The sequence below is a fragment of the Sesamum indicum genome, linkage group LG11, assembly GCF_000512975.1.
Source record: "Sesamum indicum cultivar Zhongzhi No. 13 linkage group LG11, S_indicum_v1.0, whole genome shotgun sequence".
NCBI lineage: Eukaryota > Viridiplantae > Streptophyta > Magnoliopsida > Lamiales > Pedaliaceae > Sesamum > Sesamum indicum.
The window spans coordinates 798996-825093 of record NC_026155.1 but is presented as its reverse complement, the minus strand read 5'-3'; the positions used below and the strand labels follow the sequence as shown (position 1 = coordinate 825093).

Sequence of the window (26098 nt, the reverse complement as noted above, 5' to 3'; positions counted from 1 at the left end):
ACAGTGTTTTTTTTATAATTTTTTAATTGTACCCTTATATATTATTGTTATTATTATATTGTTATTATTATTATTAATGCCCTATAAACCTATCATGGATTGAGCCTACAAGCAAGTCATACCAACCGAGTTGGTTGCAAGCTCAGCTAGTCCATTAGTAGGGAAGTAAGGTCGATAGACTTACTTTTTATTTCACTAAACTGACAGGCATAAGAAACAAACTCGTTCCTACTGGACACGTTATCATACAGTTGGATGGACACATTATCTAACTTTCCAACACATCAAGACACATAATAGTAAAAGATTGACTTAGATTCCCATAGATTGGATGGAAATTGGGCGGATAAACCACTAGTAACAACTTTTTTAAAATCTCGACAGACTTGGCATGTCTCGGTAAAACAGTAACATTTGTTTAAATGTTTGTCCGAGTTACAAACAAGTTTTTCTGGACAACTCAAAGGGCTTTCCAACAGTGGATGGCGCTCAGCAACCGCCCTCCGAACCTGCTCTTTATATTCCTATAAATAGAATCCTTGTGCAGTCATTTGGTAGCATCAATTCTCGCTCTCAAACTCTCACTTATTTTCTCAACCCTCTCTTGTTTTTAGGCTCTTTATCACCATGTTTTACCATTATTCTCACTTCCATCCAAGTTCTCATTTCTTTTTTTAGTAAAACTCTTATTGACTTAAGCATTGTAGTACTAACCGTTGTTTTGTAGGATTAGTCCCTGTCTAAATTTTCCTTAAAGATTCCTTAGCCTTTGCAGTGTGGTAAAACATTACGGTACGCATCATTGGCTCTATCTATGGAAAATTGAGCTTAAGACGTGAGAAAGGGCCAACTCAGACAATGGAGGTGACAATGGATCCTATGAGGGAAACTGTTCTCTTCCTGCTATAGTTGTTTCTACCATCCACCTCAAGATCCAACTGTTGGAGCTGCCAATGCTCCCATTCCAGATTCGACCTTAGGAGCGCCAACACTCTTGCTTCAGCTTTTGACTTAATAGTTGAACCTGCAGCCATGAGCTTGTTCTTTTGTGAGCAACTTCGGCAGTTTATAATGGAGACCGTCAATTTGGCTCTTCGTAGTTCTCAGGCTAGCAGAGCAGGACCCTCTTCCTAGCGGGAAAAAGGCGAAGCACCAGGAAGCCAAGGCGTCGATAAGCATATTCCTAATGGACTCCAGTAGGATCAAACCACACCTACTGACTTTGGTGGAAACAAAGTAGCCACCCTTTAGGCCCTTGGATTCTGGAAATCAGCGAGAAAAGAGATGGTGGAGCTCTGCCAACAAATGACAAAAGAGTCCATCTCGTGGCATTCCATTCACCAAGGATATCATGGCGAAGAAACTCCCTGCTCATTTTTTAGCACTTACGCTCTTACGTGCTTATGATGGTACCGCTGATCCAGTTAAGCATATCCGTAAGTTTAAAAATGTAGCCTAGCTGAATGGTATACTAATTACATTAATGTCGTGTCTTTCTTACTACACTAACTAATTCTCCCAGTAATGGTCCAAACAACTTCCAGTTGGATCAGTTAGATCTTTTGTAGAATTTAGCTAACTCTTCCAGCACTAATTTACTAGTACCAAGAAGTACCGAAAATCGACTATTAGCCTTTCTGGGGTCAAGCAGGAGGAGAATGAGATTCTAAGGGCTTACATTCAACGCCTTAATACACCCATCCTTAAGGTCCTAGTAGCTCACCAGGAGGTGTTGGTCAGTACATTCACCTAAGGACTCCGTGGAAGCTCTCTTTTCGAGTCTCTAGCTAAAAAACCAACCCACTGACTTCTAGACGTGCTGGCCCGAGCCGAATAGTACATGAACCTAAAGGAAGACTAGCTGGTGAAAAAGAGCAGTTGTGATAAGCAGAGCGAGAGCAAGTTGTCTTCCTCTCCCAGGAGTAGGGGAGATCCCAGAGGATGCTTCAATCCCCTCAATCCAAAGAATGAGTACTATACTCACTTATCACCAGTCTAACTAGAGTGCTCATGGAAATTGACTAGCATCAAACGTTAAAATGGCTTAGAGACAGGTTCCAACTCCCAAAATCTGAATACTTTTGTAGGTATCACAAGGAGTATGGGCCTGACACAAACTGGTGCTGCCAACTAAGGCAATAGATAGAAAGGCTTATCCAAGCCAGTTATCCGAAGGAATACGTGGACAAAGAATAGAGGTGTGCATAGAAGGAAGAGCGCTCTCTCCACCGCAGCTCCTGCAGGTGTGAGCAAAGGATCTATAGGAGGTTTTTTCGACCACGGAATGCTTATAACCTCAAGAAGTTTTATTCTTGAAACTCTACTCTCTATTTACAGCTTGTTGTCCTTGTAATCAAGCCTTATCTCATATGAATAAAGTCAATCCTTCCTTCCCATCTTATTTTATTCATAGGCTCAATTTTCATCTCGTAGATGATTCAAAATAAACCGTAGCCACCAGCTGGCGCATGTTTTTTACATAGGTTGTCCCTAGCTAGTATGCGAACTTACATAAGTTGCCCCAGCTGGCATGCAACCTCGTAATAAGTTGCCCCTAGCTGGTATATGCTTTTAGATAAGTCGTCTCTAGTTGGCACACACTTCCAATAAGTCACCCTTGGTTGGTGCACACTTTTACGTAAACTGCCACTAGCCGGTGCACAAAATGACATACACTGCCACTGGCTGGCGCAGACATCCAACTCAGCCATCACCAACTAACATATACAACATACAATAGCTATCAACTCTCACACTCACTTTAGTTTCTAATTACCTTCTGTTGGCACTTCTGTTACAATTAATACTAATCAACTCTTTTTGGCTAATTTACTATTTGAGTTTTTATCCTTTCTCATTTACTATGAGATATATTCTCCCCAACTAACGAAATTACATCTTCCTCACTGATGAAGAGAGCAACTGGAACAAGTAATTCATTTGGAATGTGGCATGCCTCTTTCAAATTAGAAGTAGAAATACTGGACAAATGCATTAAAAGGCAAAAAAAAACCTTTTTTTAAGTTCATGTACTCAATGTCTTTTTCAGACAAGTACAAAATGTGCCTTTTTTAGGCTAGACCTTTATAGGTCTTGTACAACAAAAGTAACCAACATTCAAGTCACTTTTTCAAACTTGTCGAGTAGACCTTCTTCAAGTCACTGCTTTGTACTTTAAGCATAAATTTTCTTCAAATTGTGCACGTTCTAAGGTCTGGGTAGGTCCTTGCCCTCCATATCTTGTAGAGCGTATGTTTCCTTCTTCTTCACTTTCACAACCTTGTATGGACCTTCCCATGTAGGATCTAATTTTTTCCAAGATTCAAAAGCCTACCTGGTCGTGTTGCCCTTACTCACCAAGCCAACACCCGACGAGACCCTTTACCTAAACTTAGCCATGGGACAGCAGGCGGTCAACTCTCTACTCATTAAGGAAGCGGAAGGATATAAAAAAATAGTGTACGATGTAAGCAAGGTATTGCATGGGGTCGAGCAATGGTACCGTGATGTAGAAAAACTAGCTTCCACTTTAATAATGACAGTGCGTAAATTACATCTTTATTTCTTATCACATTCCATTTTTGTACGTACTAATTCTCCATTACTGAGTCCAGTTGTCCTTCAGGTACTTTGTATGATTGGATCAATATTTCCCTGCATGGACTGCTCTTTGCAAAGAATATGAAAACTGCTACTTCTGTTGCTACTCCACTCTAAAAGTAATACTTGCGAAACCAATAGATATATTCATCTAATGCGCAAATACTCCTTAATTCAAGGCCAAAGAGAGCTTGTAGGTATTCTCTAGCCTTCTCTGTTCTACTTCCTTCGAAGTACCCGTCTCCAATGAAGTGTATTTTGATAAGCCTTCCTAACCATTCTACCATTGCGCTTTTTGAATCTCCAGCAAGGATGTTGGCTTTGGTAACTTTTGGGTATTATCCCATTCGATCTTTATAGATACCTCAAAGTTTAACTTCAATAGTCTTATAAAGTTTTCTTTGTCGAGTTCTAGGGTTGTTGCTGCTATCTTCATGGCTGCAACCCATTCATCTATCAGTTTCTTGATCTTTCGGAAGTCGATAATATCCAGGTTGAGTATAGCGTTGTATGGATGCAAGGATTGGAGCATGGTCCTTGCCCAAAGTGTATTTTCTGGCACTCTTTTTGGGTTTCAACCTGGATTTTATCTAAGTCTGGTTCCCACAAATGTTAGTGTCACGGTGGTGTGCCCTCATTAGATATCATGTGGAGGATCATTGAAACCTCTACTTTCCTCCAGCGGTGGTAGTGCTGGAGTGATTTCATTGGTTAGAATGTTGACTAAGTCCACAATCCCATGTTGGGAAAATGATTCAGCCAATTCCTGTAGATCTAATAAATCTGTTCTTGTTACCTCAATTATTTTATGGATTTGATAGCTTCAAGGATATGATCTTCTCTTGCTTTTTGCTTTGGAATCTCCATCGCCTTTTCTTTCTGATATAGAAGATATACTGGTCCAAGGGCATTTCTGACTCGCTTTTATCTGGATTTGGATGTTTCAGGGTTTTTCTTTTAGTTTCTCTTTAGATTTGTGACTTCAGTCTTCAAATCTGCAAGATCCTTGTGTAGATCTGAAGGATCTTAAGGATTCCGTCCACTTTCTGGCTCAAAGTTTCTATTTTCACAGGCATATGGATTCACCTATATCCATAATTTTTTAATTGTCTTTTGAATTTCTCTTAGATCTCGTGAGATCTTCAAGGTCCGGCTCGAGCTCTTTCTATCAATTCCTTTAATCATAATTTTTAGAATAGTATCAGTGAACGAATTTACCCATTCCATTTCTCCTGACTAGATTCTACTATAGACTTTGGTGGAGTGATCGCCTCACTGCATTTCCTAATAGTATCTGGCAGATTTGGAAATTCCTCATTATTTCTTGTTTTTCTTTTGGTGTGAGAAGAGTCGAATCAATCCTATAGAGATTGTTGTCACACTTTTTAAGAATTTCTATAAGAAATTTCCTTCTTTGTATTTTCAGAGTCTGGAAACATTCCTTTTAGCATTGCAACTCGTACTTTCCTTTAATTCTATTTTCTTAAAGAGTGTTCTCTATTAGTGGATAAAATATCTAAGTGTAATATAAACAAATATTTTTTCAATAAACTTAGGCTCTGATACCAGTTTCGACGAGTAGGGCATTAGAATGCAAACAGAAATGAATCGGGACTAAATGTGAAAATTTTATGAAAGTTATGGGACAAAATCAGTTGGCCTGTAAAGTAAATGACCAAAAGTGAGAACTACCCCAATCCTATGGGACCAATTCTGTCTTTTCCCTTTCTAAACTTAAAGAGTTTTAAATTATTTTCAAATGGAATCATTTGTAATATGGAGTTTTAATGAAATTTACCCCCTGTGATATTGCAAATAAGCAAATTACCCTCTATTAAAAAAATAGCAATTTACCCTAAATTGCTCTATTTTAAAAAACACAGGAGGATAAATTGCCATTTTTTCATAAGGGTAATTTGTTTATTTACAATATTACATAAGAGTTGCTTACCTTTTTCCCTTTGTAATATTTTCTCCAAATTCTTACCTCAAATACAAACACATCAGTCCAAAATTCCAAATAGATCCTAAAATTATCCCAGTTTTTACCTTATTAATAATATCTCAAATTTTGATAATTGCAGTAGTATTGAATCCTAGATCACACTCTAATACCAACATTTTCATTTATGAAAACATTATATTTTTTAGGAAAAATTACATTAACACTCCTTCCTATTGAGTGGGTGTTTGGTAAGTTTTTTCAAAAAAATTATAAGCTCCTAAATATTATAAAATATTTAAGAACTTCTAAGATGTTGTATCTTATTCTAAAAATAAACTCCTAAAGAATTTGAATAAAATAAGATGTGAAAACAGCTTATAAGATTTTAGGGTATTTGGCATAATAAAGTTTTTAATTGAAAAAATAATTAAAATGGACATACTATTATAAATAGGTTGTTATTTCTTAACATATTTTGTTTTAAAAAAAATTAAAATATTTTATAAATATTACGCGTTAGTTTAACTCCAAATGAAAGATATAATATATAGTTGTTTTACAATAAAAAAAGACGAATTATTACCTAAAATTTTTAACAAAAATAATATATATGTATATTCATGTTAATCAAATATTAATATAGATATATAATTAATATGTTTCTTTGTTAATGTAATTATTATTTCTAATCATATAATTTATAATATTCTGAATTTATATTTTTCAGTAAATATAATTTTAATATCAATTTTATTTTATTTAACTATAATAATTTATTATTAAATAATAAAATATCCTTTTGCCTTTAAGCAAGAATAATTGTAATTACAACTATAATTTCAGAGGGCGTAGCTATAATTTTATCAAAGGCATGAGATATTTGTGTATTCGAATCTGATCTCAATGGGTGTCTATGTAATGGCTACAAATTTAGTTGGTATATGAAATTTTCGAAGAAATTATACTTTTAGTCCTACAAGATAGAATATATTGCCCTTTTGATCTTATAACTTACGAGTTTAGCACATTTGATCTCATGAGCTAAAAACTACAACATCTGTGCCAAAAACTTGCTATAATTCCTATTTTATGGGACAAAAAAATACTACAACGTTTTATTTTATGTAATAAAATATTCTAAATTTATATATTAAAAAATTAAAAAATACAGCATTCTCTATCAATCATTTTATCCAAGTTTTGAGTTACTTTGAGTATGAGTGGAAATAAAAGGAAATTGTGATTGGTGTGAGAAACAGCAGAAATGGACCGGCATTGTAATTGGTCAACTCAATCATTTAGAAGGTTCTATTAATTTGTGTGAGAGAGAGAAAATGTGGTGGTGAGTTGGGTTAAGGTGCTGCCAACCATTATGATGGGATTTGACTATACATACAATTATAAAACACAATAATTTATTGTATTAATTTTTAAATATTTTAATTTATTATTTATTCTTTTAAGAAATTTTTGATCATAATAATCATTTTAATAAATTTATAATTATAATTATAATAATTTTTTTTATGTTCTTACAGATATTTTAAAATAAGAAAAGATATTTATTATACACATGTAGGTGTGCCACGACCACTAATCTATTTGATTTGATAAAAAAAGTATTTCCACTTATATTATTGATATCGCCATACTAATTTTTAAATATCACATAATATCCTTAATTAGATTATTTTAAAAATTAATTGTAATTTTGATTTTGTACAAAAAGTGACTTTACGTTGTTTTAATATCAATATATTAATTTTTTTATTGTATTGATAATACCTTAAATAATTTATTAATTTATATATTTTATTATTATTTATAATATATTTAAATAATAAAAAATAATTTTATTATTTGCTCACAATAATTACGTGTGACGACCGTTGGTAATTAATAGAAGACACTAATTTTGCTAACAGTTATATATTCACGTCCGCCAACTACTTCTCAACAACCTATAATTTTTCAACGACTATTTATTAGGACTAAAACCACCCCTTGAAAACTCTGCATTATTTCAACCTTAGGATGAGTCCACTCTCAATATATATGAAAGGGATAATTACATTCCTTATGAGGTTTGATATAATTTTAGCCGAATTTTATATTATTTGAAAAATTATTATTAATATTCTTGATATTTATTTTTATCTAAAAAATAAGTTTTTCGTTAGTTAAAATTTATTGAATTTGTTGATATTAACAACAAAAAAAAAAAATGAACGAGAATTAATATTTACTCTTAATTGACTTAAAACTGACTTGTTGCAGGTCAAATAATTTTTTCTCGGACTAAACTACCTTTACAATGGTGAAAATATACCTCCTCACATGCATTAACGCGTGAAGACGTATGACGGTAATTTGCTCATAAAAAAAATTTATTTGACCTGCTATAAGTCAGTAATAAGTCAACCGGTGGTAAATATAAATTTTTTTTTTTATTTTTTTGTTAATATCAACAAACACGATAAATTTTGACTAACGGAGAAACTTATTTTACTATATGGAAGCACACCTCAAAGATTTTAAACGTAATTTTTCAAACTACATGAAATTTATGCGTAATTATACAAAACTTCATGAGAGGGGAGTGTAATTATCCCTACATTAAATTAATTCTTGACACTCCAGTTCTGATTCATTGACACTCCATGTCTTTACCAAATTAAGTTTATAACAATCAAACAAAAATGATGAGATAACTTAAATTTCAGTCACGATTAATCAATATTCGCTATAATTTTATCAATAGTCAAAATATATATTTGTCATAATTTGTAATTATAGTAAATATTTTGGTCTCACTTACAAATATAAAGACAAGCAGTTGTGCGCACTTGTGCTTAGTTCTAATTAACCGCGACTTTCCACTTTTAACTAGGACAAAATAGCCTTAAAGAAAGCATATTTCTTCTGATGGTTTACTTTTACAATGAAACTAAAGGGGTATTTATATTATGCTAGACATAAATGTGGGGGGACCAGAGGTGTAAAATCATTTTTACCCCTCATCAACTTATTGATGGGGAAGCTCCAATTTTTACGAAAATACATTTAATGAGGGGCATTTCAGTAATCTAACCAGACTTGACCCGCGCCCCACCGAAACGGGTCGGAAAGAACTCGTCTGGAAAAATGAAGACCCGACGTGATGAGGACCGTTCGGTTGGATGCACAAACACCCAGATGATGACGCGTGACTCAACCCACCGTACACACTTGGAACTATAAATACCCCGACGAGTCATTCTCAGAGATAACTGTTGTCCATTTATTTGTGACCTACTATTTGAGATCGCACATTTTTACCTCAATTAACCTGACTTGAGCGTCGAAGGGTCGTAGTTAGGGACCGACCCGACGAGCTTCACGTTCGTGTTTCTGTTCTCAAGGCCCGAACACTGGATCTGGTGAGGATACGTGACCGAGTACGATCAACAGTGTCGTTTATTTCGAGCTCGATCACAACTATTAATTTATAGATACAATTCACTATTTAGGGGTAATCTAGTAATTATAAGATAATTTAAATCATGTTTTTATCTCTCGTTGTTTCTTATGGAAGGGATTTGACTTTCCTGTTAAATTATCCTTTGATTCACCTTTTGTGTTCGTCAATAGTCCCCCAATTTCTAATATACGAGATAATATTTGGGAATTCAAATGCAAGCATGACCGATTTGTTTCCTTAAAAGGTTTTGGGTGGCGTTGCCTAAAAATTTTGTTTAGAGCTTTTAACAACATTATCATTGTGTTTGGATTTGAAGTTTGAGTGTTTTGTTTTGTATTTTGGAGATAGAAAGAGAAAAATAGAGATAAATAAGTGTGTGTTGAAAATAAATGATATGTTTGGATTTGTGTTTTTAGGTAATTTAAAATATTTTAAAATAAGTGGTGCAGGTTTGATGTTGGGATTTGGGAGACAAAAATCACTGTTCATTGTCAAATCATATATATTTATATATATTTTTCTATATACATATGTATATATATAAATATTTTATGTTTAATATTGTATTTTTGGGAGACAAAAATTATTGTTTATTGTCAAATCATGTCTATTTTATATTATGTATATATATAAATATATATATTATATATAGAAGGTTGAAAAACAGAAAAACACAAAAATAAATATTGAGTGTGTTTTATCTTATCTCGGAAAATGCAAAGACACAAATTCAAACACTCAAATGTATCTAAGTGGGTGGTTCGCCACCTATTGCTACTGTCATGTCTCTTCTTTCTTCTTCACATGTCCCACACAAGTTTTAGACACAAGCCCGGCAAAAGATTAATATATTTAATAACCACACATTCAAAAATTATGGCTTCAGATGTTAAGGCTGACCTACCTAATAAGAATAATGTTACAACTCAAAGTTCAGTGTGGCTAGTCGGTGTGACCTATCTCCTGAAAAATACGTGGCAAGGAATGACCTGCCTACTCAGAAAGTATAGCTAACCAGTCTATATATATACACACAAGCAGCAAGTCACGTACAATGTAATCACATCAACTAACAAATATTCGTCATATAGCAACAGCAGATATAAGGAATAATACATACCCACAACTGTAAATCAGTCCACGATATTGTATTTGGCGTTACGTTTATTACTAAGGCCTCACTTACTCTAATTGGAGTACATCAGTCAACAATTTTGTTGGTCATCATCATCTTAGTCAATGTCATATCATGTACAGCATGGGATACCCGTTATATGTGATATCCCCAAACTATCTATCCTAATTTGTGGCAATATCAGCACAGGACATCACGACAAATATGGCATTCCCACGGCACCCTAGTGAGTAGTTAACAGCACAAGATATGACCCACTGCCCGAAATACCCCGATACCCTATGCGTCATAATACCTACCTTAACTCATTTATTTTTCATATTACATCATCAATCACATTATCATAAACTATTGAGTATGTTCCCAACTAGGTAAGCACCATATTTTATTTCAATTCACAGCAGCAATATCACTAATTTTATCATTCAATTCTCTATAATAATTACTTTCTCATTAATAATTTTTCCATTCGATTTCATTCAACAATGAATCACACGACCACATAACCTTTTATCTCACGTTATCCAATACAACCACATATAATATATAATAACAATTTCATCAATATCAAGGTAACCCAACAAATATTCCACGATCAAGTATATAAACAACCAATATACTATATCCACATGTATAGATATAAATCCAAGTTTACGATCAAATATATAAGCAACCAATATATATAAGACTACACATATAAATATATATATATATATATATAAATCAATTAGCTATACTTACATCAAATCTCAAAGTGCTTCAATTAACACAAGGGACTGTTCAACCCTCTATTTTGTAGCCACGTCCTATAACAAACTGTTACATGTATAATCAATATATTGAGAATATCATAAACTCTAAATAAAATATTATATGCATTCGTATATTTTTCACCAATCTTTTAACATTTCATTTATATTGAAACTCAAAGCTCTATCCCATTTTCTTTTAAATAACTATACTTTCTAAGCTTCTCGAGTATATATTTAATTTATTAACTAACTCATAAAATTCATTTAATCAAACTCCTTATATATTTATAACTATCATTTTTAATAACATCTCTAAATTAAATTATCATTAAAAATCTCATTTTTTCTTTTTAATGACAAAATATTTTTTAAATATAATCTTCAAAATATTTTTATGAATTTTCTACCAATTTATCGTTACTATATAATTTAATTAAATACCAATAGCTAGAATCACGTCTTTAGTTAATAGGTCTCATGGATTTGCATAAATTAATTATAGTAATATTTATATCTGGAAAATCTAATAATTTAATTAACCAACTATATCATTTTTATATCAATGTAATAGTTAATTCGACACTAATTTAAATAGTCAAACTCGTAAAATATTTCGATTATACAATACATCCGTCAATATAAATAATATTTAATAAACGAACTAATTAAATAATATAATTATATAAAATTAATATAAGATAAAGTATAAATTTCTTACCTCTATTTTTTTCGCCGTGATAAAAATTGCAATTACCAAATATGTGTGTGTGGTGTGTTGTGTTTGGTGTGTGTTTTAAAATGTAAGAGGGGAGTGAGGCGGTGGGTGGCCCATGTGCTGCCCACCCCTCTTTTTTTAATATATATATTTTTTATTTTATTTAATTTTTTTAATAATTACCATTACGTCTTCTCTAACTTTTTAACTAATATTTTTTTCTTTCAAATATTATAAAAAACTTCAATCTAATCCATTCAAATTTTATTATATTTCAATTATGACTTATATTTAAATTTAATTTTTTTTAATAGTTATCAATTAATCTCTTGATTATGTTAAAATCCTACGATTGTCACACACAACATGAATGTTGAGAATGACAATAGTAGCATGCGTGTTGAGGAGTTCAACATTCTTGATGGCAAGATTAACCCCTCTTTTGAATTTTCCTTCATCCCGTGAGAAGGGAAATGTGCGGCTCCTGCTATTGAAGCTCAAGTTGATGGCTTATAGATACCGACTTTTGAAGCTGACAAAGCTTAGAAACTTTATTTGTTTTTTTTTAGCTTCCTTGTTATTTTAGATATTGAATTCCTTCAATTAGAATTGTTTTGAGACATTATGTTGTTATTATGGTGTTGAACTTTATTATTCATGGGATGTTGCTTATAATTTGTTGTCGACTATCTTACTTTCGTTACTTGTGTAATTGTCTTCAGTTTGGGAATTTCTTATGAGTTGTCGCATTTACATCTAACTTTGCGGCACTCTATTATGCACCTCAAGGAGTTTGATTACTACTAGTTTTGGGGAGTTTTATTATGCGCCTGAAGAATGTTATTAGTTTCAGACCATTCTATTATATGTGTCAAGAAAGCTTGAATGCCAAACCTAAGCATAAAACTTCATGTCTCCCATGCCTTAGTCTTGGATATAAGTTTTTATCCCAGGGGCCAATAGTATAGGTCCTTATGAAAAAGTAAAAATTTCAATACCTATCATCAACTTGATAAAGTAAACTTGAAAATAATATTTCTTAGGGTATCGCTTGTTGATCGCGAAATGGTGTAGAAAACATTAGGATAGTTTCTCGAATGCTTCGATGGTCTCAAGGGGGCAACTGATTAAACCATGCAATTATTTTTTACAAAGAGCAGTCTGGAATAGTTTGCAGTAAGTTGTGCCACTGATGTGTAGAAAATCGGCATTAGTTAGGAATCAATCCAAGTAGTCTTGAGGATCGCCCACTCCGTTTTACTCATTCAAGCTTGGGATTCTGATCCCTGGTTGGATAGCTTCGGTCAATATGTGAGGCGTGAATGGACTACGTCTTAAGGGTGCGACCGCTAATGGGCGAGCTAAGAGCCCTCCTGTTCTTATGGGGCTAGGGAATGTGGGTGGAGGAGGTGCTTAACCTCCCATCTCCCTCTGAGTATTCCTTTCTTGGTGGCATTCCCCTTGAGGAGGCAGGGGAAAGTAATTGTCTTCATACATGCCTCCTCTAGGAGGTGGATGAGGGAATAGTTGTTTCAGGTTGTGTGGCTCTACTATTTATAGGTTTGTTAGTTGATTCCTTCTTGGTGTTTTTTATCTCTTCTTGCGGTCCTTAAGAGCCAATGGGACGATTTAGTTGAGAATTGGATCAGCTTGAGAACAGCAGCTGGAACTTAGCTTATTAGATAGAGTTCTCCAACTTAAAAAACGTGTTCACCTCTTTAGCATTTTTTTTGTTAGTGGAATACGTTTTTTTTTGTTGTAAACAGAGTTGCTATTGTGTTTCTATAAGTTGTAGCACCTTTGATTAGGTAACTTAGCTATTTAGTTTGGTAAATAAGATGATTAATTCATTAATTAGTCTGGCTTTAACTGATTGTACTTGGGCTCTATTTAAAGAGCTGATCTTTCCCGGCAAAACCCAAGAACGATTTCTTCCATTTTTCTCTTTCTTAACACTGCATTTCTTCAAGAAAACAAGAAAAATTCCATGGCTATGGTGTTCAAGGAGATATCTTCACATGGTATCAAAGCCATCATTTGATGGTATCTGGTACTTTCCCTCACCCGTACACTCTTCTAGCCTCACTTGAATTTCACAATTAAGATTCCTCCATAGAAAGCCTTTCAAAATCAAATAAATAAGAGAAGAAGGCACAGGTTGACCAGGAGTCCTTGAAAGTCCAAGCCACAGATTATCCAGGAGCAAGCTTGGTCCAAGCTTGTTGGATGGAACCAATTTCTTCTCATGGAGCAGATGGATTAAAATCGCTCTGGGTGCGAAGATTGAAATTAGGCTTTATTAATGGGAAAAGTCCCAAGCCTTCTAAAAGTGCAGAAGGTTTTGAGCAATGGACTAGAGTTGATTGCCTAGTAATTTCCTGGTTGTTGAATTCAATGTCAAAAGACATTGTGGAATCTTTCCTTTATATCAATACAACGAGAGAACTTTAGCTGGAATTGGAAGCTAAGATATGGGGTAAGCAATGGTCCCATGATTTATCAAGTACAGAGAGAAATTGCTTGTGCAACACAAGTATCGCTCATTGTATCTGCTTATTTTAGCATACTCAAGAAATTATGGGATGACTAACCTGCTTGGTCTCAATCCCATCTTGCAGTTGTGGTGCTTCCAAGAAGATTACAGACTTGCACGCTGCTGATCAGCTTATGCAGTTCTTGGTGGGGCTCCATGATTCTTTCAATCATGTGCGTAATCAACTCTTGATGATGGAGCCCTTTCCTAGTGAGCCAAGGCCTATTCGATGGTGCTGCGAGTTGAACGACAGAGAGAGGTTAGTTTAGCATTTTCAAACACCCTGCAAAATCTTGGGATGCAAGTTAAAGGTCTAGAAATAAGTAGAGAAAATGCAACAAGATATTGGTTAAAATGGGAGGCTACAGCAAACAAGAAAGAACAGTTCTGCACTCATTGTGGCAAAATAGAGCACCTTAGGGAAGGTTGCTTTGAAATAAAAGGATATCCTGACTGGTATAAGGCTCTCACACAACAAAGAAAAAAAGGAGTATTATAAAATTATGTGGCTGCTGGGATTCGAGCCCAGGTCTCCACGGCCACAACGTGGAATTCTTACCACTAAACTACAGCCACTCCTGTTAAATATGATAATAGTGAAAAAAAAACCTGTGTTGGAATAAAGTATGGTACTCCGATCGCTCCGGGTTAAGGGTCCCAAGGTAGGTTGATCTTCACTACTCTTGGGCCCCTTTAAGATCCCTAGGCATACCTTTGTCCTTTGGCTAGCCATACTTGGTAAGCTTTCTACCATGGACAGGCCTTGGTTATCTCACTTGGATAGCTCCTGTGTTCTTTGTACGGACGGTGCAGTGGAAAATCACAGCCAAATGACATACTTTTTAAAGATACTTTGCATGTTCCTAATCTAAAATTTAATTTGCTCTCTATTGGGAAACTCTATAGTTCCACTAATGTCATAGTCAAATTTTGTCCTTCACATTGTATCTTGCAGGACCACAGGACTGAAAAAATTGTGGCAATAGTTAAACTCATAGGAATGCTCTACATCTTGGATGATAAATTCTTCGAGCCTTAGAACATAGAACATATCCAAAAGATTGAACCTAAAACAGGATTAAATACTGTGAAATAAACATAAATATGTGGCATAAAAGAATAGGCCACTCTTCTGCCATTGTACTTAATCATCTGAAGTTTTTGAGTAAAAGTAAAGTCGATTTGGAATTATGTGAAATTTGTCCTCAGCTAAGCAACATAGACTAACTATATTTGATCTAGTACATATAGATATTTGGGGTCCCTATAATCAACACTCCGTATCTAACTGTAATTACATGCTAACCTTAGTGGATGATCATAGTAGAAGTACTTGGACATTCCTCATGAAAATAAATCATAAACCTTTGCTATATTAACAACATTGCATAAAATGATCTTAACACAATTTAAATAGAGGATCAAGATAATTAGGAGTGATAATGGTGCTAAATTCCTCAGTGAAGACTATCAAAATTTTATGAAAAATGAAGGTATCCTACATCAGAGAACCTGTATATACACCCCACAATAAAATGGGGTTGTTGAGAGAAAACATAAACACTTACTTGAAGTTGCAAGAGCTCTAATGTTTCAGTCAAACATACCTAGCATGTTTTAGTTTGAAATTATCCTTACAGCCACATATATTATAAGTAGATCACCTACACAAGTATTGAAATGGAAAACCCCTTATGAAGTACTTCACAAAAGGCCAGCAAACTATTCTCATCCAAGGATTTTTGGTACTTTATGTTTTTTCTACCAATAATCTTCCCTTTAAGGAAAAATTTGACACAAGAGCTACTAATGTTTGTTTCTTGGATATGCTCAAGGTAAAAAGGGCTATAGGCTATATGATTTAAATAAACATACTTTTCTTGTCTCAAGATATGTCAGATTCTATGAAAATGCGTTTCCCTATGCTGAAAAACAGCTCGATCCAGTAACTTCCAGCTTGCCTTTAATCACTAATGAAGAGGATATGCCTTTAACCCAATGGTCCTCCCTTAATAAATACTGAAGATACCTCCCTAGACCAACCTGTAATGGAACCAATCCCTGCACAGTCAGATAGCTTAAGAAGATCTTCCAGGACACATAACAAGCCATCTTAGATGCAAAATTTCCATTGTGAATTCTCCATTAGTCATAATAACTCACCTCTGGTTGATGAGTCCCTCCTATGCTTGTTTTTTGGTTCCCTTGACAAACATGCAAGAACCTAGGAGCTTTATGAAGGCACAACAGAGCAAAGAATGGATGGTTGCAATGCAGTCTGGGTTAGAAGCTCTTGGCAGCAGCAAAACGTGGGAAGTTACTCCCTTACCTGCAGGTAAAAGAGCCATTGGATGTAAGTGGGTTTTTAAGTTAAAATTAAAAGCAGATGGCACCATTTACAAATATAAAACAAGGTTTGTAGCAAAAGGCTACAACCAAGTTGAAGGAATAAACTATGTAGACAGTTTTTCTCCTATAGCTAAAGTTGTCATAATTAGGATTTACTTGCCACAGCAACTTCTTTAAATTGGCATTTGTGTCTATTAGACATAAATAATACATTCTTGCATGGATACTTAGATGAAAAAATATACATAAATGCACCAAAAGGTTAATGTACCTGGAAGTTATGTGTGCAAACTTAAAAAATCATTTTATGATTTGAAGCAAGCTTCTAAACAGTGGAATACAGAAATCACTAGCAAGTTGCAGGCTTTTGGATTCTCTCAATCAAAGTATGATCACTGTCTATTCACTAAACATACTTCTTCAAGTATGTTAGCTTTACTTGTATATGTAGATGACATTCTCATTTCAGGGGCTTCAGAAACAAAAATTCTTGAGGTTCGAAACTTACTTACACAACCTCTTTGCTATTAAAGATATTGGTGAAGCTAAATATTTTTTAGTTCTTGAGATAGCAAGATCTCCACAGGGCATAGCTATCACATAATCAAAGTACATCAAGGACCTTCTAACAGATGCTGGTATAACAGAAGACAAACCTGCAACTACTCCCTTACCAACAACGACTATTTGCCTCAGAAGTAGGAAATAAACTACCTAATCCAGAAACATACAAAACAATGATTGACATATTGTTGTGTCTTGATTTTTCTAAGCCTGTTATTTGTTATGCAACACAACAACTCAGTCAATTTCTGGAACAAAGCTGCAAACAACATTGGGATGCTGCTCTTCACCTGCTTAGATACATCAAGGGAACTCCCATAAAGGCTTATTTTTCCCTGCAGCTACTAGTACTGATTTGGTGGCCTATTGTGATGCAGATTGGGTGTCCTGTGTTAATAGTCGAAGGTCACTTACAGGGTATTGTGTTTTCTTTGGCTCATCTTTAATTTAATAGAAAACTAAAAAGCAAAAAATCGTCTCCAGATATACAGCAGATGTAGAATATAGAAGTATGGGCTCAACCACTTGTGAATTCACTTGCTTTACATATAGTGGCTAATCCTATTTTCCATAAGCGTACCAAGCACCTCGAGATCAATTGTCACTTGGACCGACATAAATACAAGGAAGGATTTTTGGCACCTAAATATATCTCCAGTAAGCTCCAGTTGGCAGACACTTTTACTAAGGCACTCACAGACCCTATCTTCTTTCGTTTTTGTTCGATTAACATGCAACCAAATCCAACTTGAGGAGGGAGTGTTGTGTTGAGAATTGGATCAGCCTGGGAACAGTAGCTAGGACTTAGCTTATTAATAGAGTTCTCAGACTTGGAAAACGTGTTCACCTCTTTAGCATTTTTTGTTAGTGGAATATGTTTTCTATTGTAAACAGAGTTGCTATTGCGTTTCTATAAGTTGTAGCACTTTTGATTAGGTGACTTAGCTATTTAGTTAGGTAAATGAGATAGTTATTTCGTTAATTAGTTCGAATATTAACTGATTGCACTTAGGCTCTATTTAAAGAGTTGATCTTTCCCAGCAGAATTCAAGAATGATTTCTTCCATTTTTGTCTTTCTTAACATTGCATTTCTTCAAGAAAACAAGAAAGCTTCCATAGCTAGGGGGTCATGTGGGCAACGCATGTCCAGTGATATACTAAGCTACAACCTTGTTTGTAGCTTGACCGGAGGCATCTTCCACTAGTTGGCGGAACGCCTCAAAAGTTATCTGACTCACTGTTTGTGGAGCTGGAGTGCGAAAGTCTAAAAGTTTAAGTATAAGAGTACATGGAAACCATGGAATCAAGAAGGAAGCAATTAGTTTATTGATACTCAAGTTTAGAAGCTATGTCACAGAGAAGAAGGCAAACTCTGCCTTATATACAGCAAGAACCCGTTGTTGAAGCTTAACTAATTCTTGAACTAAAACAACCAACAAAGTTCTAATTAAAGAAAAACGTGAATGCGCCTTTATAAGTGAGAATAAGAGTTAACAGGTATGAAAAGGCGCATTACTGCTGGAAGCTCCAAACCTTAAAATGAAAACGCGAGCAATCAAAGCAACAACTCTAGTTCAAACGCAGGCATCTCCTTCTTCTTCACTTGGAGCTTCATCTTCATCTCTATCTTCTGTAGCAGCAGGTGACAGTTTAACTTCCTCTAGAGAAGGTAAGGCCAAGCTTTACCCAATTTTACATCCCCTCCTTAAGTTGGACTTGTCAACACGTTGATGAGTCCTAACTTGGAAACAAGGGTGGTGAAGCATGGTCCTGAAAGTGATTTTGTAAAAATATCTGCAATTTGATTCTTGGAAGTCACATGTGTAGGTGCTAGAAAACTTTTTTTGTATTTGTCTCGAACTATGTGGTAATCTATCTCCAAATGCTTTGTTCTTTCAGGAAAAACAAGATTTGCTATGATATGTAGTGCAGATTGATTGTCACATAGAAAAGGGATAGGAGTTGGCACCTTAACTTGAAATTCTCCTAGAACGTTGTAGATCCAGATTAATTCACAAGTTGCAGAGGCCATACTCCTGTATTCAGCCTCTGCAGTTGATCTAGACACTGTTGTCTGTTTCTTGGTTTTCCAAGAAATCAATCATTCTCCCAAATATATGCAGAAACCAGTTAGGGACCTCCTCGTGTCTTTGCATCCAGCCCAATCAGCATCACAATAAGATTTTAGCTCAAAGTTCTCATTTACTGGAAAGTACAATCCTCTATGCATTGTCCCTTTTAAGTATTTGACAAGATGAACTGTAGCATTCCAGTGTTGTTTGCTTGGATATTGCATGAATTGACTTAGTTGCTGTGTAGCAAAACATATATCAGGTCTCTAAAACCCAAGTACAATAATCTCCCCAACAACCTTCTGTATTTTTTTGGATTTTCAAGCTGTTCTTGCTCATATTGACTGAGTTTGATTCCACAAGGCAATGGTGTAGTTGTTGCCTTTGCATGCTCCATTCCTGCATCTTTTATGATGTCAGTGATGTATTTGGTTTGGGTAATGGACATACCTGTTTCAGATCTTGAAATTTCAAGACCTAGGAAGTATCTGGTAATCCCCAAGTCTCTAATTGTAAAAGCTTTGTGAAGATACCCTTTGATTTTTGTAATTTCATCCTCTAAGAGCCCTGTAACTAGTACATCATCCACATATACAAGTAGACAAAAAAGACCAGCTGAAGTGGTTTTTGTGAACAAGCAATAATCATATTTAGATTGAACAAATCCATAAGCTTCTAATTTTGAAGTAAATTCATGGTTTCATTGCCTTGAAGCTTGTTTTAGACCATATATAGACTTCTTAAGTTTGCATACATGACCCTCTGGAATATTATACCCTTCCGGTGCCTGCATGTATAACTCCTCATCTATAAAACCATGCAAGAAAGCATTATTAATATCTATTTGATGGACATGCCAATTAAGTTTTGTTGCTACAGCTAATAAGATTCTTACTGTAACAGTTTTAGCAACAGGTGAAAAGTTATCAATGAAATCAATAACAGGTATTTGATTATAACCCTTGGCTACTAGTCTAGCCTTATATCTTTCAATAGTGCCATCAGAGTTAAGTTTGAGTTTATAGACCCATTTGCAGCCTATTGTTCTTTTATTTTGTGGAAGTTCTATAATGTCCCAGGTTTCATTTCTTTCTAATGCATCTAATTTAACATTCATAGCCTCTTTCCATTCTTTTCTTTTAATGGCTTGGCTATATGATTTAGGTTCCATCTCATGAGAGGTAGCAGTAAGGAAACAATTATGCATTTCTTCAGTATAAGCAACAGATAATATGTCTGTTTCTGCAGATTGTGAACAAATAAAGTCTTGAAACTTAATAGGCCTAGAAATGGTTCTAGTAGATCTCCTAAGCTGCCTGTTTTGTTCTTGTTCAGTATCAAGAACTTGATTTTGATTTTGTCTATCTGAATTATGTTCCCTCTCAGGTGTTTCATCATCAATATCTGTCTTATCAATATCTGATCCTAATGCAGGTGTTGAGCATGTCAAGGGATCAGTTTGCTGCCCTATATATGGGAAGGTATGTTCCTGAAAGGTAACATCTCTAGATATCAATATTTCTCTTTTGTTTAAGTCATACAGTTTGTAGCCTCTTTGATTACTAACATATCCTAACAAAACACACTTGGATGCTCTAGGGTCAAATTTTGTTTTATTAGGATAAGTGTTTGTAGCAAAACGTAAACATCCAAAGGTCCTAAGATGATTATAGTTAACAGGCCTTTTATACAACACTTCATAGGGTGTTTTCCACTTTAAAACATGTGTAGGAAGTCTATTAATAATATAAGTCGCAGTCAAAATAGCATCAGTCCAAAACATTTTTGGCAAGTTAGATTGAAACATAAGTGCTCTAGCTACTTGTAAAAGGTGTTTGTGTTTCCTTTCAACTATACCATTTTGTTGTGGTGTGTAGGAACATGTGGTTTGGTGTATGATACCTTCTCTTTTAAAGAACTCTTGACATTGTGTGTTTAAAAATTTAGTGCCATTGTCAGTCCTTATAGTTTTTATCTTTTGATTGAATTGAGTAGTAATCATCTTATGAAAGTCAATAAGAATGTTTATAGTTTGAGATTTGTATTTCATTAAGAAGGTCCACGTACATCTACTTAGGTCATCCACAATAGTAAGGAAATAAGAACATCTAGAGATGGAAAATTGATTGTAAGGTCCCCATAAGTTTATATGCATTAGTTCAAACACATCTTTAGAGCAAGAACTACTAAGAGGAAAAGACAATCTTTGTTGCTTGACTTGTGGGCAGATTTCATAATTAAGAGAATGAACTTTATTATCTTTTATTAATCCAATGTGTAGGATTACAGAATCTGATACATGTCCCAGTCTTTTGTGCCAAATTTCAGAACTAACACTAGATACATTCAAGCTAAATTCTGCATAGGCAGCTAGAGTCCTTTCTATATGATCTTGTTGAACAGAGTGATGGTCAAGAATGTAGAACTTTCCTACTAGGCTTCCTACTGCAATAACTTCTCTACTCTTCAGGTGCTGCAAGATACAATGAGTAGGGAAAAATTTAAATCTAATGTTAAGACTTCTCACACAAACTTGCTAACAGATAACAAATTAAATTTCAGTTTAGGAACACAGATAACATCATGCAAGATAATCTTGTCAAATAACAATAGATTTCCAGAATTGACAATAGAATGTTTTGTGCCATCTGCAAGATGAATAGAATGATTAGTTCTATGATCAGTAAGTTTCTTGAATAATGTGGGATTATTTGACATGTGTGTGGTAGCACCACTGTCAATAATCCACATATTTGAGCATAATTCTTTCAAAACAGGAGGTTTGGAACATTTACTTGAATATTCAACATTTCTCACATAGTTATTGGTAGATGCTCCAGACTCAATCCTCCAAAGTATTTTTGAATTTCAGTTCTAACAATTTCTGCCATAGAACCTTCATCTGCTGCACTGTGTGCAAGTTCTGCAGAATCTGTGGCCATTGATGCTCTGTTGTTGTTCTTTCTTTGTTCAATGAGGGTTTTGTACCACTCAGGGAACCCATATATCTCAAAGCATACCTCCTTTGTGTGTCCACTTTTGCCACATTCTTTGCAAATTTGTGATTTCTTATCAGGGTAGTTCTTCTTTTGAAATGTCTTTGATCTTTCATAAGGTTTTGTAATTTCTTTGAGCATACCACAATTGCATCAGTTGGTCAGAGTCCTTTATCTCTGCAATTTCTTTGAGCATACCACAATTGCATTGTTTCATTGCACCACAGCTGCATTTCGGGCTTGGTGTGACACAAGCCAATTCATCCCAAATTTTCTTTAGTCTTGAAAAATATGCAGGAACAGACAATGTACCTTATGTAATTGAAGCCACTTCTCTCTTCAACCGGTATATCATTGGACTATTGCTTTGTCCAAATCGTGTTTCCAGGTCAATCCACAAATCTCTTGCAGTGTTGGTGTACATGAAACTTTCAACAATGTTCTTGGATATTGAATTCAATATCCAACAAGTAACCATGGAGTCAGCCTTTATCCATTGTTCTAGTTTTTTTCCACTTTCAACTGGTTTGGTGCTTTCTCCATTAATGAATCCTAACTTTACCTTGGCCAATGAGGCCAACTTGATCGACCTGCTCCAAGAAAGAAAGTTGGTGCCATCTAGAGGGGTTGTTACCAGGCTTATTCCTGGATTTTCGCTTGGATGCAGCTTGAAATTTTCAGATTCTTCTGCCATATTTTTTATTGATTTCAGTAGGGATAACAAGAATGATTTTGGGGTTGAATGGGGTAATCAGAGACCATCAATGATGGCTCTGATACCATGTAAAAGTTTGAGTATAAGAGTACACGGAAGCCATGGGATCAAGAAGGAAGCAATCAATTTATTGATACTCAAGTTTAGAAGCTATGTCACAGATAAGAAGGCAAACTCTGCCTTATATACAGCAAGAACCCGTTGCTGAAGCTTAACTAATTCTTGAACTAAAACAACCAACAAAGTGCTAATTAAAGAAAAACGTGAATGCACCTTTATAAGTGAGAATAAGAGTTAACGGGTATGAAAAGGCGCATTACTGCTGGAAGCTCAAAACCGTAAAATGAAAACGCGAGCAATCAAAACAACAACTCTAGTTCAGACGCAGGCTTCTCCTTCTTCTTCACTTGGAGCTTCATCTTCATCTCTATCTTCTGTAGCAGCAGGTGACAGTAACTTCCTCTAAAGAAGGTAAGGCCAAGCTTTACCCAATTTTACAAAAAGCCTTCTTGATTCCGCTCATCTTGGGCGCTCATTCGCTTGTCCTGGAAGTTGTAAGCTGGTGATTTCTCTGGGAGGTTGCCAGCATGAAAATGGTTTTCACACTCGTCCCTCAAGTTCTTCATGATCAACATTCCCATTTCTAGCTCATGGTGGAGTATTCATCGTTAATGCTTAGATCAACTTCCCAGAGACAACACCAAAGTTGATGGGACAAGCTTAGAATTTACTATCTAAGAATAATCTAGTAATTATAAGAGAATTCAAATCGTACAGTTTTAACTTTTCATTGCTAGCTTTTCTATGGAAGGAATTTGACTTTTCTCTTGAATTGTCCTTTGATTGAGCTTTTATCTCCATCACCCTGTTAGTTTTTTAATTGAAATAATATATATACATATATAAATGTTAATCTAAAAATATATCTTCCATTTGACTTTTACATAATTAAAACTTTTATACAATATATTTCAATTATTAATTCATTTAATTCATTTTAGCCGTTTTGAAATGGTAATGAGATGGAGAGATATATTTGGAACACATGGGAGTTCTCGTGCAACAATTATATAATTAGTGGGTTGAGTGATTAATAGTATCAGTAGTGGTTAGCACATTTCTTGACTTGCTTATTTAATAATAATAGCATGAAATATGAGAACTATATATATATATGGAGTTGCGAATCATGTGCAAATTTAATTAAAATTGATGTGTCATCACAAATCGCAAATAAAATAAAATAAAAATCTCCCGAAATTTGACCGTAGAAATTACCCATTAGAAAATAATTCTTCGTACACATTTTTCATCAATTCTACAATTGATGTTTGTGTTTTTTATTTTTGTTTATCCAAAAACCTTTGTCCTACCATTAACTATATGTATTTTTTGTCCTGTAATTTAGATTATTAATGTTTTCGTCTTTTAATGTTTTAGAAGAATATTTTGATTCTATATTTTTTTTAATTTTTATGATTTTAATCGTTTTTTAAAATGAGTTCATCATTCTTGCTGAAAAAATACGTGTGCATCACATGCAAATTTTTTAAAATAGACCTATTGCTCCTATCAACTCATTTTTTCTTGTACTTTTGTCTTTTAAATTTTGAAAGTAGCATTTTGATTTTATATTTTTTCAATTTTCGTAATTTCAATCTTTTAATTTTTTAGGATACCCTAAAAGTGTCAATTATTACACCCTTTTTATATTTGAAATTGATGACATGAAAATTATGTAGTACAAAAAACTTCAATTTAACATATTAGAGATTTAATTTTTAAATACTTCCAAATTATCCAACCATATTCTCCCAAAAATCATGTCATTATTTAAGAGTTTACTGTGTGGTTATTCAATATTTATTTTATTCGAAATATTTTTTTTTTGGAAAAAGTTATTTTAGTCTGCTAAGTATGTCTAATTTCAAATTTAGTCCGATAACTATGTCCACTTTTGTTTAGGTCCGGTAACTTACGAAAATGCTTACTTTTAGTCTTCTGGCAGATTTTCGGACAATTTTACCCCTATGAGTGCATATGAACTAAAACTGCCTTTCAAAAGTTGCATAGAGGTAAAATTGTTCGAAAATCTGCCAAATGACTAAAAGTAAGTAATTTAGTAAGTTACTGGATCTAAACAAAAATGGACATAATTATCGGACTAAAATTAAAACTAAGCATACTTAACGGACTAAAATAATACTTTTTTTTTTAACGTATATTTAGTGTTTCTAAAATTGTTTTTCTATGTTGTAACAAATAAAGGGGTATTATTGAAAAACAAAAAATATTTGAATTGCACTTAGTCAAGAGGACATCATAGTAAGTATCAAAAAGGCAAATCATTTCATTTGAATTTTCGTCCAAACATAGCAAATTCAACTCAAATTCCCACATATTTCAGGACAAAGGAACTTCAAACACAAAAATTCTGGTATGAAATTCGGATCAAATATTGAGCAGATGTAATATATTTATTATGTAATTAATGTATAATTTTAAAAAAACAAAATTAATCAATGTATTTATAGTGCGATTGATTTAATTTGATCAAAGCTGAACTAGGTAAAATTTTGCAGTGAAAAAATATGGTTAAGTCAATATACTTTCTTCCTTTTTTTTAATTTGTTCAAATTATATTATGAATTTCATTTATCAATAACTAATATTCGTTAATTATCAACGTTAAATATATGAATTAACGATACTCACTCATCGGTGAAACTTGAAAACTTATGACCTTTTAATAATAGAACCTCAGATTTGTCGATTAAATTATACCCAAATTAAATTTTATCGAGTCAAATCAATTACAAAGCAAATACGATATACTTATCATATGTTTAAAAAATTACATCTAGCACCCTTAAGGTTTGCTGCCGTCTAACAAAGTAATCCGTTCATTAGCCAAAATTCATTGAATTTACTGATATTAATAAAAAAAAAATGAATGAAAAGGTGATATTTACCCTCGATTGATTTATTATTAACTTATTGTAGGTCAAACAATATGTTTCCGACTAATCTACCCTTATAATGGTGAAGATATACTTCCTCATATGTATTGACGCGTGAATACGTATGGGGGTAATTTGATTATGAAAAGATTTATTTGACTTACAATAAATCAGTAATAAATCACGGGAGGTAAGTATAGATTCTTTTTTTATTTTTTTTTAACTATCAATAAATTCGGAGAATTTTGATTAATGAAGAAATTTATTTATTAGACGGAACCAAATTTCAAAAATATTAAAT

At 33.9% G+C, this 26098-nt stretch overlaps 1 non-coding gene across 1 annotated transcript; it reads right to left on the bottom strand.

The window, feature by feature from the left end:
• TRNAH-GUG lies at nt 14645-14716 on the bottom strand. The gene has a single exon. It is a non-coding gene; the product is annotated as a tRNA-His (tRNA).